The sequence below is a fragment of the Tuber melanosporum genome, assembly GCF_000151645.1.
Source record: "Tuber melanosporum whole genome shotgun sequence assembly, scaffold_65, strain Mel28".
Lineage (NCBI taxonomy): Eukaryota > Fungi > Ascomycota > Pezizomycetes > Pezizales > Tuberaceae > Tuber > Tuber melanosporum.
Window position 1 is genome coordinate 421,401 of NW_003299112.1, and position 12,366 is coordinate 433,766.

Sequence of the window (12,366 nt, forward strand, 5' to 3'; positions counted from 1 at the left end):
ACATGCTACCTGCGTGGGTGAGCCGAAAATTTGGTATCATGGAAAACTTCAAACATGCTAGAGATATTTGATATATCCCCCTTTCTGCCGTATTAATGGCGTTGGTGTTAAACATATACTCCAAGGATTTGTCCTTTTGACTGGCTTTGTACCGCGGAGTATGATATGTGCTAAGCAGAAGGCATAGAAAAGAAGCAGCAGGAAATCTGCTGCCCCCCCATTCATTTACTGAATTTTTGACAGTTTGTAAACTGGCTGCTATAGCATGCGTATTTTTGAACTCACCGGAGCGCCTGAGGTCACATTGAGGGGAAATGGTTTGAATTCCAACAGTGTTTCTTCCGGAACTGGATTATCACTGCCCATACTAAGTGACATTGATTTGTATATAGGAAAATACCATGGCACCTGCTCCCATCTACCATACAAGCTGTCCGGGTTCAGACAGGACACTTAATTCAGTTGTGAATACCGATTTTGTTGGAGGCGAGTGATCAGGGGGAAGGGGGATCATATCAGGTAGAAGAATGTACTTGTTTTGCAGCTATATCAATATGTGTGAGCGAGTGAGGAGAACATAAAAAATCGGTACTGGCTTTTGCTATCAACGCCTTGCCAAACAAAAAAGACCAAACAGAGAAGGATTATGCGCAATAACGCATTTCACAAACAGTGATCTGTCTCTTGACCTCCCGTCCAGTCAAATGACACCAAGGAATAATATGAAGCAAAGTAGTTCGGGTTGGTCTGGTAAGTTGGTAAATTCGATGAAAACATGTTCTCCGTTCCGCAAAAAGCCTATATAGTAGGAAGCAGCAGGGCCAGCCGGTACTTCTAAGTCAGGGCATGTGTGTTGGGCAACACCATCAAGGCAGCAATCGAGAGAATCTGCCAAAATAACGGTTGAGCTGCGGTAAACTAGAAGAATTGTAGCGTGGGAGAAAACTTGCCAAGTGTTTGCAAACGCAGCGGCACCGGTGCACACATTGTTTGAGAATGTACTCAAAAAATAGTCGGATCAGGGCTCATGCTCCTCACAAAGTGCTTTTTGTAACATATTTTCTAATATGCCCTGAGTTAGTATATCCAAGGTGCGTTGTTGTGTTAAATGGTGTAGCCCGTGATTGACATAAAGGAAGCTGCACCATTGATATGGCCTATGTTGGGGTAAAAAAAGTAACCGGATAAAGGAAATGTGTAAACTTGGAGAGGTGTTATTTGAGCATTTTGTGAATGGAAATGGGAAGATAGGAGAAAAGGAAAGAAATGGTGGGAGTATGGAGAGGCGGGGGAACGTTGGATAGGGACCGAGGGGGGCAAATTTTTAAAGTGTACTTTTGTAGAGAATTTGTATATGGCAGTAAGAAATGATTTTTCTCTTCCGCAATGCTCTCTTGGTGAGAGATTGAAAGAGATGAAGTGGGAGGGAGGGGGGGAGGGGGTATTTATACTCCTGAACGGCCAAATTTTGGGAGGATATTTACCCCACTGAGAGCATATTCCCTCCCACTTCCTGCGGCCGAGAGGTATCTTACGATATTGTAGACTGGTGGTGATGTGGAAGCTGACATCCCCTTCAAGATAAGATTCCCTCATCAAATAAAGATTATCCCAGGTGGGAGGGTCCAGTTACAAAACAAGCAACTTTTGCATTTCGATACCTCGAAAGAGCAATCCTGATGCCAGGGAAGACCCGGTTTGGCCGAGCACATGATGTAATCTCCAACATTCCATTGTAGGAAAAAACACAGATTAAAGAAGAAGAAATCTTTTTACCGTGTTTCGTCAGGATAAGGTCGAACATGGGAAAAATGAGGACAGGAATCACCCCCCTCTTGGTTTATACATCCTCCCATCCCAGTAATGCTCAGTCACCAATTCATGTTCGTTTTCTTGGTCTAGTTTTCCCTTGGTCGAGCGTCAAATATTTTTGAGACACAACGCCGGTGTTCGCCCGTCAGGAGAGAGGTGTTGTCCGTCAAGGAAGGCAATTGAGAATGTGGAAATGAAGAGAGGTAAAGACTTGTGAGACAGAGAGGCTGTTGGAGATAAAGACAGTGGCTTCTTAGGAATGCAATTGACTTCGTTCTTGTTTATTTCTCCAGTGCCTGAGACCGCCATACTTATACCCATCAGAGGTTTCTATATACAGTGTTCCAAGTCCCGATTTGCCATACTCAACATGCTTCCGTCACATTGAAGTAACTATTTCAACAGGAGGTTTGGAAAATGGCATGAGTGATAATCTATGAGACAACTGTGATTCTAGTAGTACGATAGCAAACAAATCCCTTTTCACAATCTCTGCAGCTACGGAGTGTTCCGGAAACAACCCTTTACCCACAGTAAAATCTACTTGCAGTATTCCTAACAGTCTGGTCTGTCTTTCTCTGAAGTAAAAGGGGAGAGATTATGGACCACTGTCTACATGTTTTCAGGTATCGAAAATGCTTGACTGGCTGTACTCGCGCCCTTTCCGAGGCAGAAGGCATATTTATCTACAATTCAATCTTCTAGACTCTCTACCCAGCTTGTCTGTTTGGTCCTCGGGGTGCACAGGACAGGTCTTATGATCCATCCCTTATGAGTAATAAAAATAATAACTGTCCGGAGTAGTAAATCAACGATCACTGTTATGGGAGGGGGTAAGGTCTGCCGTCACAGACTATCACTCAGCCAAAACAAAATGCCAAGGCTTTCAGGTGGCAGTTAACTAAAGAGGGGTATGAAAAACTTTCTCTCTCCTATTCTCTCTCTCTCTCTCTCTAACCACTTGCTTCCTCAACAACTCACTTGCTTGACAACTCGCTAATCCATGACACTAACTAAACTAATAGGAAAAGACAGGAGTATAAATAAACAACAATGATTACCTATTCTTCCTCTCCTCCCTTTCTCTTCCACCTCATACAGGTATCTCCCCCACTCCATTCCATTCCATGTACTCTTGTGCTAACTAAAGAAAGAACAAACAAACAACAGGCTCTCCAAAGACTCTCCAATATCCTTCTGCACTCCTACTACCTTCCTTGCTGATCCTGCTTCCCACACTAACAAAGGAAATGCTGGAACAAAGACTATGACGCCCGACTGCTACAACTTCTCTGACATTCACATCCCTCTCTGCTGGAAGTGCATTTCCATAGTGCATAATGAGAATGTCCATCATAACAAAGGAAGTGGTGAGAGGAGAACAAACAGATGGGAATAAACAAATTGACAGATGAGTGGATGGGTAGTGGTACTAGCACCTTGATAGGGTAGTGGAGAATAAACAGGCAAACCAATGAACAAACAAATTAATGGATAGATGGATGAGTGAGTAAATGATGGGTAGTGGTGTGAACGGCATACTGAGTATGTTGGACGGTGGTTGGTGGTTGTGAGTATAGCCGGTGATAGTGGACATGGTAAGTAGATATTTTCAACACTCCCATTCTGTGAGCCTTGCTTAAACATAAAAGTAAAGATAAAAATAAAAATAAAAATAAATAAAAAATAAAAAAGTAAAAAGCTTTTAGTCTTGCATATGCCTCTACTCAATGGTTCCCATCTCTGCCTAATGCTACCTCTCCTATGGAGCTGAATGATGCACTGCTCTCCTATTTCTTTCTACTAAGACTGCCTGCTTTCTGTTCGCCCATTCTCAGGGCTTTTAGAGACACCCCCCCTCTGTTGGCAGAAGAAGTAGCCGCCATACTCAGTAAGTCCTCCCCCTCCATGGCCCCCGGACCTGATCTCATACCCTATGCGGTATAGAAGAAGAACAATGTGGCCTTCTCCTCTTTACTGGTCAAGCTCCTCTCTCCCTTAGTTTCGTTTGGCTTCCACCCAGTATCGCTCAAAATGGTAAATGGCGTAGTTTTGGATAAGCCTGGTAAGCCCTCATATGATACTTCAGCCTCCTTCCGCATAATTGTCCTCCTGGAAACAGTTTTCAAAATTCTGGAAAGGATAATGGTGAACCGTCTCTCCCCACTGGCGAGGTCTCTTGGCCTGCTCAACTTATACCAGTGCGACTCTCTACTGGGTCTCTGCATCTTTGATGCTTGCACTCTCCTTGTCCATGAGGTCTAAACACTCCAGCGCTCGCAGCTTGTGGTCTTCACCCTCTTTCTTGACATTAAGAAAGGTTTCAATAATGTCTCCCCCAATAACCTCTTCCATATGCTATGCTCCAATAGCATTCCCCCTATCTCTGTTCCTGGACTAGGTCCTTCCTAACAGGCACACAATGCTGTCTCATTTTCCAAGGCTCTCCCAGGGTTTTCAAACCAGTTCAGGTTAGCACCTTACAGGGCTTACCTATTTCACCACTCCTATTTGTTATCCATGTTTTCTTCCTTCATTTCCCAGTACTATGTGGGTTGATCCTATTATATGTGGACAACTTCGTGGTAACTGTGGCCTCCAACTCCTACAGAAAAAAGATCCAACACCTCTAGCATCTGGTTAAGATGTTGACTCAGAGGGGTAGAAGGCTAAGCATCACATTCCCTGTGCCCAAAACAGAACTCCTACATTGGCGAACCCTCCGACAAAGGGGTTCTACATCTACTCTTCCAATAGTTATCAATGGCCTACTTTTCTGCACCTCAAGGGTGATCTGATAGCTTGGCAATTGGTTTGAGCCTACTTCTTGCTCTCTCCATTAGGCAACCAATATCTACTTCTCAAAATGCCTTGCGCTAGCCCAAGGTGGTTTCTCCATGCTTAAAAGACCATCAAGTCCTGGTAAAGGACTGGCTTTGTTTCTTTTCCACAGGTTAACCTCCTCTCTCCTTATGCCTATTCTGCTCTATGGTGCAGATCTCTTCTTAGTCTCAGCCTCCATGACAGACTGGCTGGCTGTCTTCTAGAGACAGGTCCAGAGGTGGGTTACAAACTTCTTTACAGAGACCCCTACCAGTATCTTGCCTTACGAAACAGCTCTTTCACTGATCCAATACCTTATCGAACACCACTAACACATTACGGCACTTAGGATGGTCTGCCTTCTACCAGAGAAAAACCTAGCCACATTGCATCTCCACTCATCCTTCCCTTCCCCCTCAGAATATTGCTCCCAGGAGGATCATTGCCCCCTGACGATAGGCCTTACACTGGGCTACCGGCCCCTAAATAGAAAAACACCAGAACTGACTCCTCCTGTACGGAGACACCTCCCACTAGATACCATAGCCCATGGAATGGGCAAACCTGTGGGACATCTCCCTGTTCCTCCAGCATTAGCAGCTCTCCTCCCTTCACTGCTACCTCCTGTAGCCTAAAGTAATACATTTTTCCTTGCACTCAAGAGAGGCTGCCACTAGATTCTCCTGAATACCTAGGCCAAACTGTGCCCACCTCCTCTCTGCTCCACATATTCCTATACGATATTACTCCACACCTTTATGAGAATCGGCAAATTCATTGCAGGACACATCTACGAAATAAGGTCAGGGAAGAGTTACCTGATCGGCCACCACTCCTAGAGAGACCCAGACACTCTGGAAATTTGCCCCTACTGTGAAATAGAGCCTGACACTTTCTACTATGCTATCCTCACCTACCCTTCTCACAAGAGAGCCAGGAACTTCTACCTTCTGAAGGTACAGGGTCTGAGCAATGAAGTACCCCTCTGGTCATCACCAGCTCTTCAGTGTGGCTTGTCCACTTACATTACTGTGACCTTGACTGGGTTTTTCCCTGAGATGCATGCGTTTAGGTATTTTGCCTCTCCGCTCCAGCCTACAAGTAGTCCTGTTCCTTCGTCCAACTCTTCTTCTTCAGCTTAGTACAAGAGGAGGAAAGTTCCTCTCTTTTGGTTTCCATGTTAATAGGATTTCTTTCAAGTTTAGTTTGAATATTTCACTTTTTATTTAGCAGTTTTACGCTTTGCGATACAGGTTGTTCAAGTTGTTTGGAGGCGCTAGTTTGGTTTCTTTTGTTTTAGTTTGTTTTGAGATTAAGGTTTTGTTTACACTATAGCTAGTGCTGCATGTGAGGTCTTGTACCTTGACAATGAATATAAGATGATAAAAAAAAAAAAGAAAAAAAAAAGGACCTCAAGTACACCACACAACATCGCTCCTATTTTCCTCCTGTATAGTTTGACAACACTACGGTCAACTATAGTGGGCCATCTACCCTCCCCTCTGCCCTCTCAAGAGTTTCTGCCCAAGGGTATAGTTGCTCTTTAACAGCCTCTCCCGCCTTTGCCTGGCTTGGTCTCTGTTTGTTTGATGCAAGAGTTATCTGAGCCTCGTCTAGTAGCCCTGTCTTGCTTGGGGGGCTTGCTTAGCTTTGGCACTGTCCACTTCCTCTCTTTGCTTCCGGTCAGTGCTAGCAGTGATGTAATTCTTTCTCCTCACTTGTATAATCCCTGTTGGGGAATACCTCGAGTAGTAACTTTAGGGTCTGTCTCGCAGTAAGATTTTATCATACCTGCCTCGCTGTTCGGTCCAAGTTGCAGTCACCTTCCTATCCTTGCCCTTCCAATTCCTTTCCGCCAGTGGGATCTCCTACACTAGGTGACATTATCTTTTCCAGAATAGGTAACTATATGAGAGATGTGGTAATACGGTAATGATTTGGTTTCTATGGTCGGGTCTGCTCTGGGACCTTGGGCCCTCCCTCTACCTTCCTACTTTGATTGCAGCGGCTCGTAACCTATCCCCTACCCTTTTTTGACTGATACCCTACTATCTACTCCCTCTACCATGTAGTATTCTAGGGTTTCGGCCTACTGACTGCCTGTCGTCGATCTTTGGCAGGTATTCTACTGCTCAGTGGTATCCCCTCTACTAACCATCCACTCCTTGGGTCCAGTATTGGGGCCTCTGTTCTCGATTGATGGGTTATGATATTGTACTGTACCAGTGGTACAGCTGGTTGAGGATGTCTAGCCTTAGGTCTCTTTGCCAGCCACCTACATTTGGGGGTGGTTCTTTATAAATGGCATTTTAGTTGTTCAGTAGTCAGTAGTTACTTTCTTTTGTAGTTTTTAGTGCTTTACGTGTAGAGTTTTTCCTTATGCTTTTCTGCTTAGCTTGTTTGGTTTTTTTTCTGTTGGCTATGAATAGTTAGTGGAAGGGGAGTCTTTTGGGTAAGGAATTTTCTTGGACATATAGTTGGCTTCTAGGAGAGACCCCATTGCATTCAAGTCATGAGGCCTGCAGGCTGGACACCTGAGTTGATCGCTCTTAGAGTGTACACTTAGGCCTATACCAGAAGGTTCTGGGGGTACAGGTTTTCTCTTGGTCTAGAGAGGAGGGGATTTCTTAACACTATAGCTTACACTTTTTTTTTTTTTTGTTAAATCATCGAATCTATTTACTTAAAGGTGCAAACCTCCACTATAAGAGTACAGCTCGGCTAAAACATGGATCTTGGATACAAGGGCACTTCTGCAATAACCGTCCCACACACCCGATTTAGTCCTTAGAGATGTTAGTCAAAAACTTCCTCCACAGGCCTTGGGGAAAACAAGCCAGCCCAAGTTCTGCTACTATGGTACCAACCACATGTTCGCCTCCATGAAAGCTCCTTCTGCACAAAAATAAAAAACGTACAACACAGGACTAGCAGGAGCCAACAAGAAAATCCATACCGTATTCTCTTGAGAAAGGAAACACAAAGGATATCAAACAAAGAAAACTACCTTGAAAAACCACATTCTCTATTTTTCAACTGGTCCAGCCTTGGCTAGCAGCTAGGAATATAGGGGAGAACCATGATGCATTCTTTTTGTGTGATGAAGGCAACTGACCTGGACATGCCGGCCACCTGTGAAGTGATCGTTTATGGCTGGTTGGATGGGAGCATGACTGGAGGCAGTGCAATACCAACCATGCATTGCTGAGTAACCTAAACATTGGTAGAGATGTAAACCTGACTGAGCAAAAGAGCCTAGAGGGGCAGAGGAGTATTCGCAACCTTATACAGCTTAGTCGAGGTGGCCACCATGGAGAGAGGAGGAGGACAGGAACCACAATCTGGCAGAGGGACCAAAATCCCACACCAGAGAGGGTGAAAACTTTGTTTAGCGCTATGATAAAATTTGGTATCTGGGCTTATGAATCTTCCAAAGTTCAGCACTGGAGAGAGAATCATGAGGTGGTAGCTTGTGCTGTTGATGACCACTACCACCTTCTGAAATAGGAAGGTGAAAAGCGGAGTCAGGAAAATAGCGGAAGAGAAGCTTGCACTATAGCTTATGCTACATGCGATGTTCTTGTACTTTAAACAAGGAATTAAATGATAAAAAAAAAAAAGACTTCTTGTACACATACTCCATAGCTCCTATTTTCCTGCTACATAGTTTGGCAATACTACGTTAACTATTGTGGGCTCCTCCCACTCCCCTCTGCACTCTTGATGGTTCCCGTCTAGGAGTATAATAACTCTTCCATCGTCTCCTGCCTTTGCCTCACTTGTCTCTTGTCCGCTTGGTGGGGAGTTATCTGGGCTCACTTAGTAGTTCTATCTTGATCATGGGGGCGCTCTTAGCTTTGGCATGGTTGGCTTCCTTGCTTTGCTTTCAGTTAGCACTGGCAGTACTGGAAGTCTTTCTCCCCACTTGTACGATTTCTGTTGGGGAAAGCCTTGGCTAGTAGCTTTGGGGTCTGTCTTGCGGTGAGATTTGACCATACCCTCCTAGTGATTCAGTTCAAGCTATTGTCATCTTACTCCCCTCGCCCTTCCACCTCCCTACCGCAGGTGGGATTCCTTCTACTAAGTGATGCTATCTCACAGAGAACAAGGGACAACATGAGAGGTGTAGTAATATGGCAATAGTTCAGTCATGGTCAGATTAGCACTAGGGCCTTGGGCCCCTCCTCTCTTTTTTTCTTCAGTCACGTCAGCTGCTACTCTACTACTGTTGCCTAGTACCCTACTACTCCATCCTGTTTTGCTGCTTTGGGTAGCCTCTTTGGCCTTCCAGGATGGACAGCTTAGAGCTCTTATTTCGCCAATACCTCCTGCTTACAATGAGTGTTCTTTTCTTACAGTTTCTCCTACTCACGTTTGTGGACTATATGTTCATGATATATATTTATGCCACCTATCTGGCATGACTTTTCGTTATTTTGACTACACAGGCATGGTCTTTCCCATGGGTCGGGCTGGGATTCTTATTGTTGTAGGGAAGAGGTTGGTTTCAGCTAGTGGTCTGGGGTTTCCTTAGTTTGGGCTTTTTTTTGTTCTGTGGGGGGTGTACCGTGGGGATAGAGGATTTCCTTACTTTGAAGAAAAGGTTTTTGGACTTTTTGTCTTTATCATTTGTAGATAGCCATACAGGAGACTGATGGGAGAGATTTTGAAAATGAGGACTAGTTGAGTATTGGTGGCTCTAGGTGAGATCCCTCTGGATTCAAGTTGTAAGATCTGAGGATAGGGTACCTGGCTGCTGTTGTTAGCCTTTCTGGGATTACAGTTTTTCTTCTGGCTACTGGAGATCAAGGTGGAGTAGAGGCGTGGGTCTATATAGCGATAGCTGACATGACCCCTAGCCTTACTGTACGTAAAATTGGAGAAATAAATAAGATAACAAAAAAAAAAAAGAAGAAAAAAAAAGAACCAATGGTACACATGCTTCGTTGCTTCTATTTTCCTTCTACATAGCTTGACAATATCATAGTGAACTATTGTAGGCCATTCACGCTTCCCTCTGCCCCCTCAATGGTTCCTGCCTAGGGGTACAATTTCACTTTAGCAGTCTCTCCTGCCCTTGCCTGGCTTGTCTTCCTGTTCACTTGATGGGGGAGTTATTTAGACCTTGCCCAGTAGTCTTGTCTCACTTAGAGGTCTTGCTTAACTTTGGCATGGTTGGCTTCCTCTCTTCATTTCCGGTTAGTACTGGCAGTGGTGGATACCTTTCTCTCCACTTGCGTAATTCCTATTAGGGAACCCCTTAGTTCATAACTTCAGGATCTGTCTTGCGATGAGATTCAACCATACCCTCCTACTTGCTCAGTTCAAGCTGTGGTCACCTTCTTCTCCTCATCTTTCCAAATTCCTACCCCAGGTGGGATCTCTTCCACTAAGTAATGCATTTTCTTCCAGAACAAGGGACTCCATAGGAGACACAGTAAATTGGTAATGGTTCAGTTTCTATAGATGGTTTGCTCTAGGGCCTTTGTCTTTCCCTCCACCTCCTACTTCGATTATATCAGCTTGTACCCTACTGCTTTCTCTCTTTTTCGCTGGGACCCAACTACGTCCTGCCTCTGCTATGTAGTATTTCTTGGCTCTGGCCTGCTACCTGCCGACGGCCAATATTTGGCTAATATTCTACTGCTGGGTGGCATCCCCTCTGCCAAACATCCACTCCTTGAGCCTGAAACCAAGGTCCTTGTTCTCCATTGGTATGTTATGGTATTGCACTATATCTGTAGCTTAGCTGATTGGGGGCAGTTTATTATAAATGGTACTCTGGCAGATTAGTGGGCAGTAGTTATTTTGTTTAGTGGCCTTTTTGGGTCTAGTATTTTATGGGTAGAGTTTCTCCTTATACTTTCCAGCCTAGCTTGTTTGGTTTTCTTTCTGTTTCCTATGTGTAGTTAGTGGGAGGGGGGTCTTTTCAGCAAGGAATCTTCTTGGGCATATGGTTGACTTCTAGGTGAGATCTCTTCATGTTCAAGTTATGAGGTCTATGGACCCTGTACTAGAGTTAATAGCCCTTGGAGTGTGTGAGGTTGGGCCCCTCCCAGAGGGTCTTGGGAGTACAGTTTCCTCTTAGTCTAGGGTGGAGGGGCTTTCTTAATGCCATAGCTAGTACTGCATGCAATGTTCTTGTACCTTAAATAAGGAATTAAATAATGATATAAAAAAAAGAAGAAAAATTGACCTCCGGTACACCAGATCCTCTCAGCTCGCTTCCTCATACAAGCCGAGGAAATACACCGCTCGAAGGTGTACATCTCATGCATCGTCATGTTTGCACCCGTAGATGTGGAGAAGATGGTAGGTAGGACAGTCCTCTACACTTCCTGTTGCCAGATCTAACAGGTTTTCTCTGCAAATAAATTCACTCAATGCAAAAACTGTTGGGGCTATGGCCACCAAGTAGTAAGAGGCAAGACAGACCACCTCATCTGTCCCATCTGCATCCTCAGCCATATCAGAGCAGCTCACCACTACTAGAATCCAACCTGCCTCAAGGGAGGCAACCTCAAGTTAGTGGTTAACTGCTGCCTTTCCTCTGTCAACTCCTGTACTAACTGCACCTCCACCCACCTAGCCTTTGACTAGGCTTGCCACCAAAGTCTACAATTCCACCCCTCCGCCTCTACCAGTGTCTCCTCCCATTAGGAAAAAACAGATAGATATGCGGGATGATGGAGAAGAGGGCCTTTCCTCTAGAACAGTACAGCTCCAACACCTTGCTCCTCCCATGCACTTGGAAGATGGTCTCCCACGCAGAGCCTCCCTTACTTTGCCCTTCACCTCTCCCTATGTATTTTCTGGAGAAGTCTTTCTTAGAACTCCATCACATCTCCAAGTAGCGAACTCCTCCCTTTTCCAAGAGAAGGCGACTTCCACCCCAGTCCCAAAACCGCTAGCAAGCTCATCCTAGTAATGAAGGAAGACTCCTCTACTCTTCTGCCTTTCTCAGCTTCTATTACTCCTCCTGAGAGCTGTAGCTCTTTTTCCCTCATTCAGCACAACTGTCTGGGAAGCTGGAATGTGGTTCTTTCTCTCTTTAATGTTTTAGTTGCTTTACTCTCCCCCCTCTCGCTTGTTGCCCTCCAGGATTCTTTTTTTTTCTGTGATAAGCTTCCGCACTTTACTGGTTTCAAATCTTTTACTCGCTTTGCTGCACTGGGGGAAAAACCATTGATGGCAGTCTTTGTCCTACAATTTTTATTAGATCTTGTTGTATTGGTTTCTATGTTTTTTGACAACCCTGCTCTTATGGCAGTGGACATCAACACTCCTTTTGGCCATTTTGACTCCTCATGCAGGAGATTTTGAATTCTCAATCTCTACTCTCTTTGGATGTTTTCATTACTCTACTGTACAGTCTCCCCCAAGTAGGATTTTCTCATTCTTGATTTTCCCACCCTAGTGGTGGGGGACTTCAACCTTCACCACCCACAATGGAACCCTAAATGTTTCCTGAGAAAGCAAGAAATTTACATGTACGACCTGTATGCTGACCTCATGCAAGAATAATGCTTCTCCCTCCTCAATACACCTGGAGTGTACATGCGTTTCTTCCTTGGATAAGATCATGCCATCTCTGTAATCAATCTAGCCTTCTCCAACTAACGCCTGTCCCTGTTTGTGGAATCGTAGGACACATCTCTCCAGTCTATGGTGCCAGACCATATCCCACTTTCAATCCCACTTTCCTCTCCCTTCCTCTCCTCTCCTCAGCTC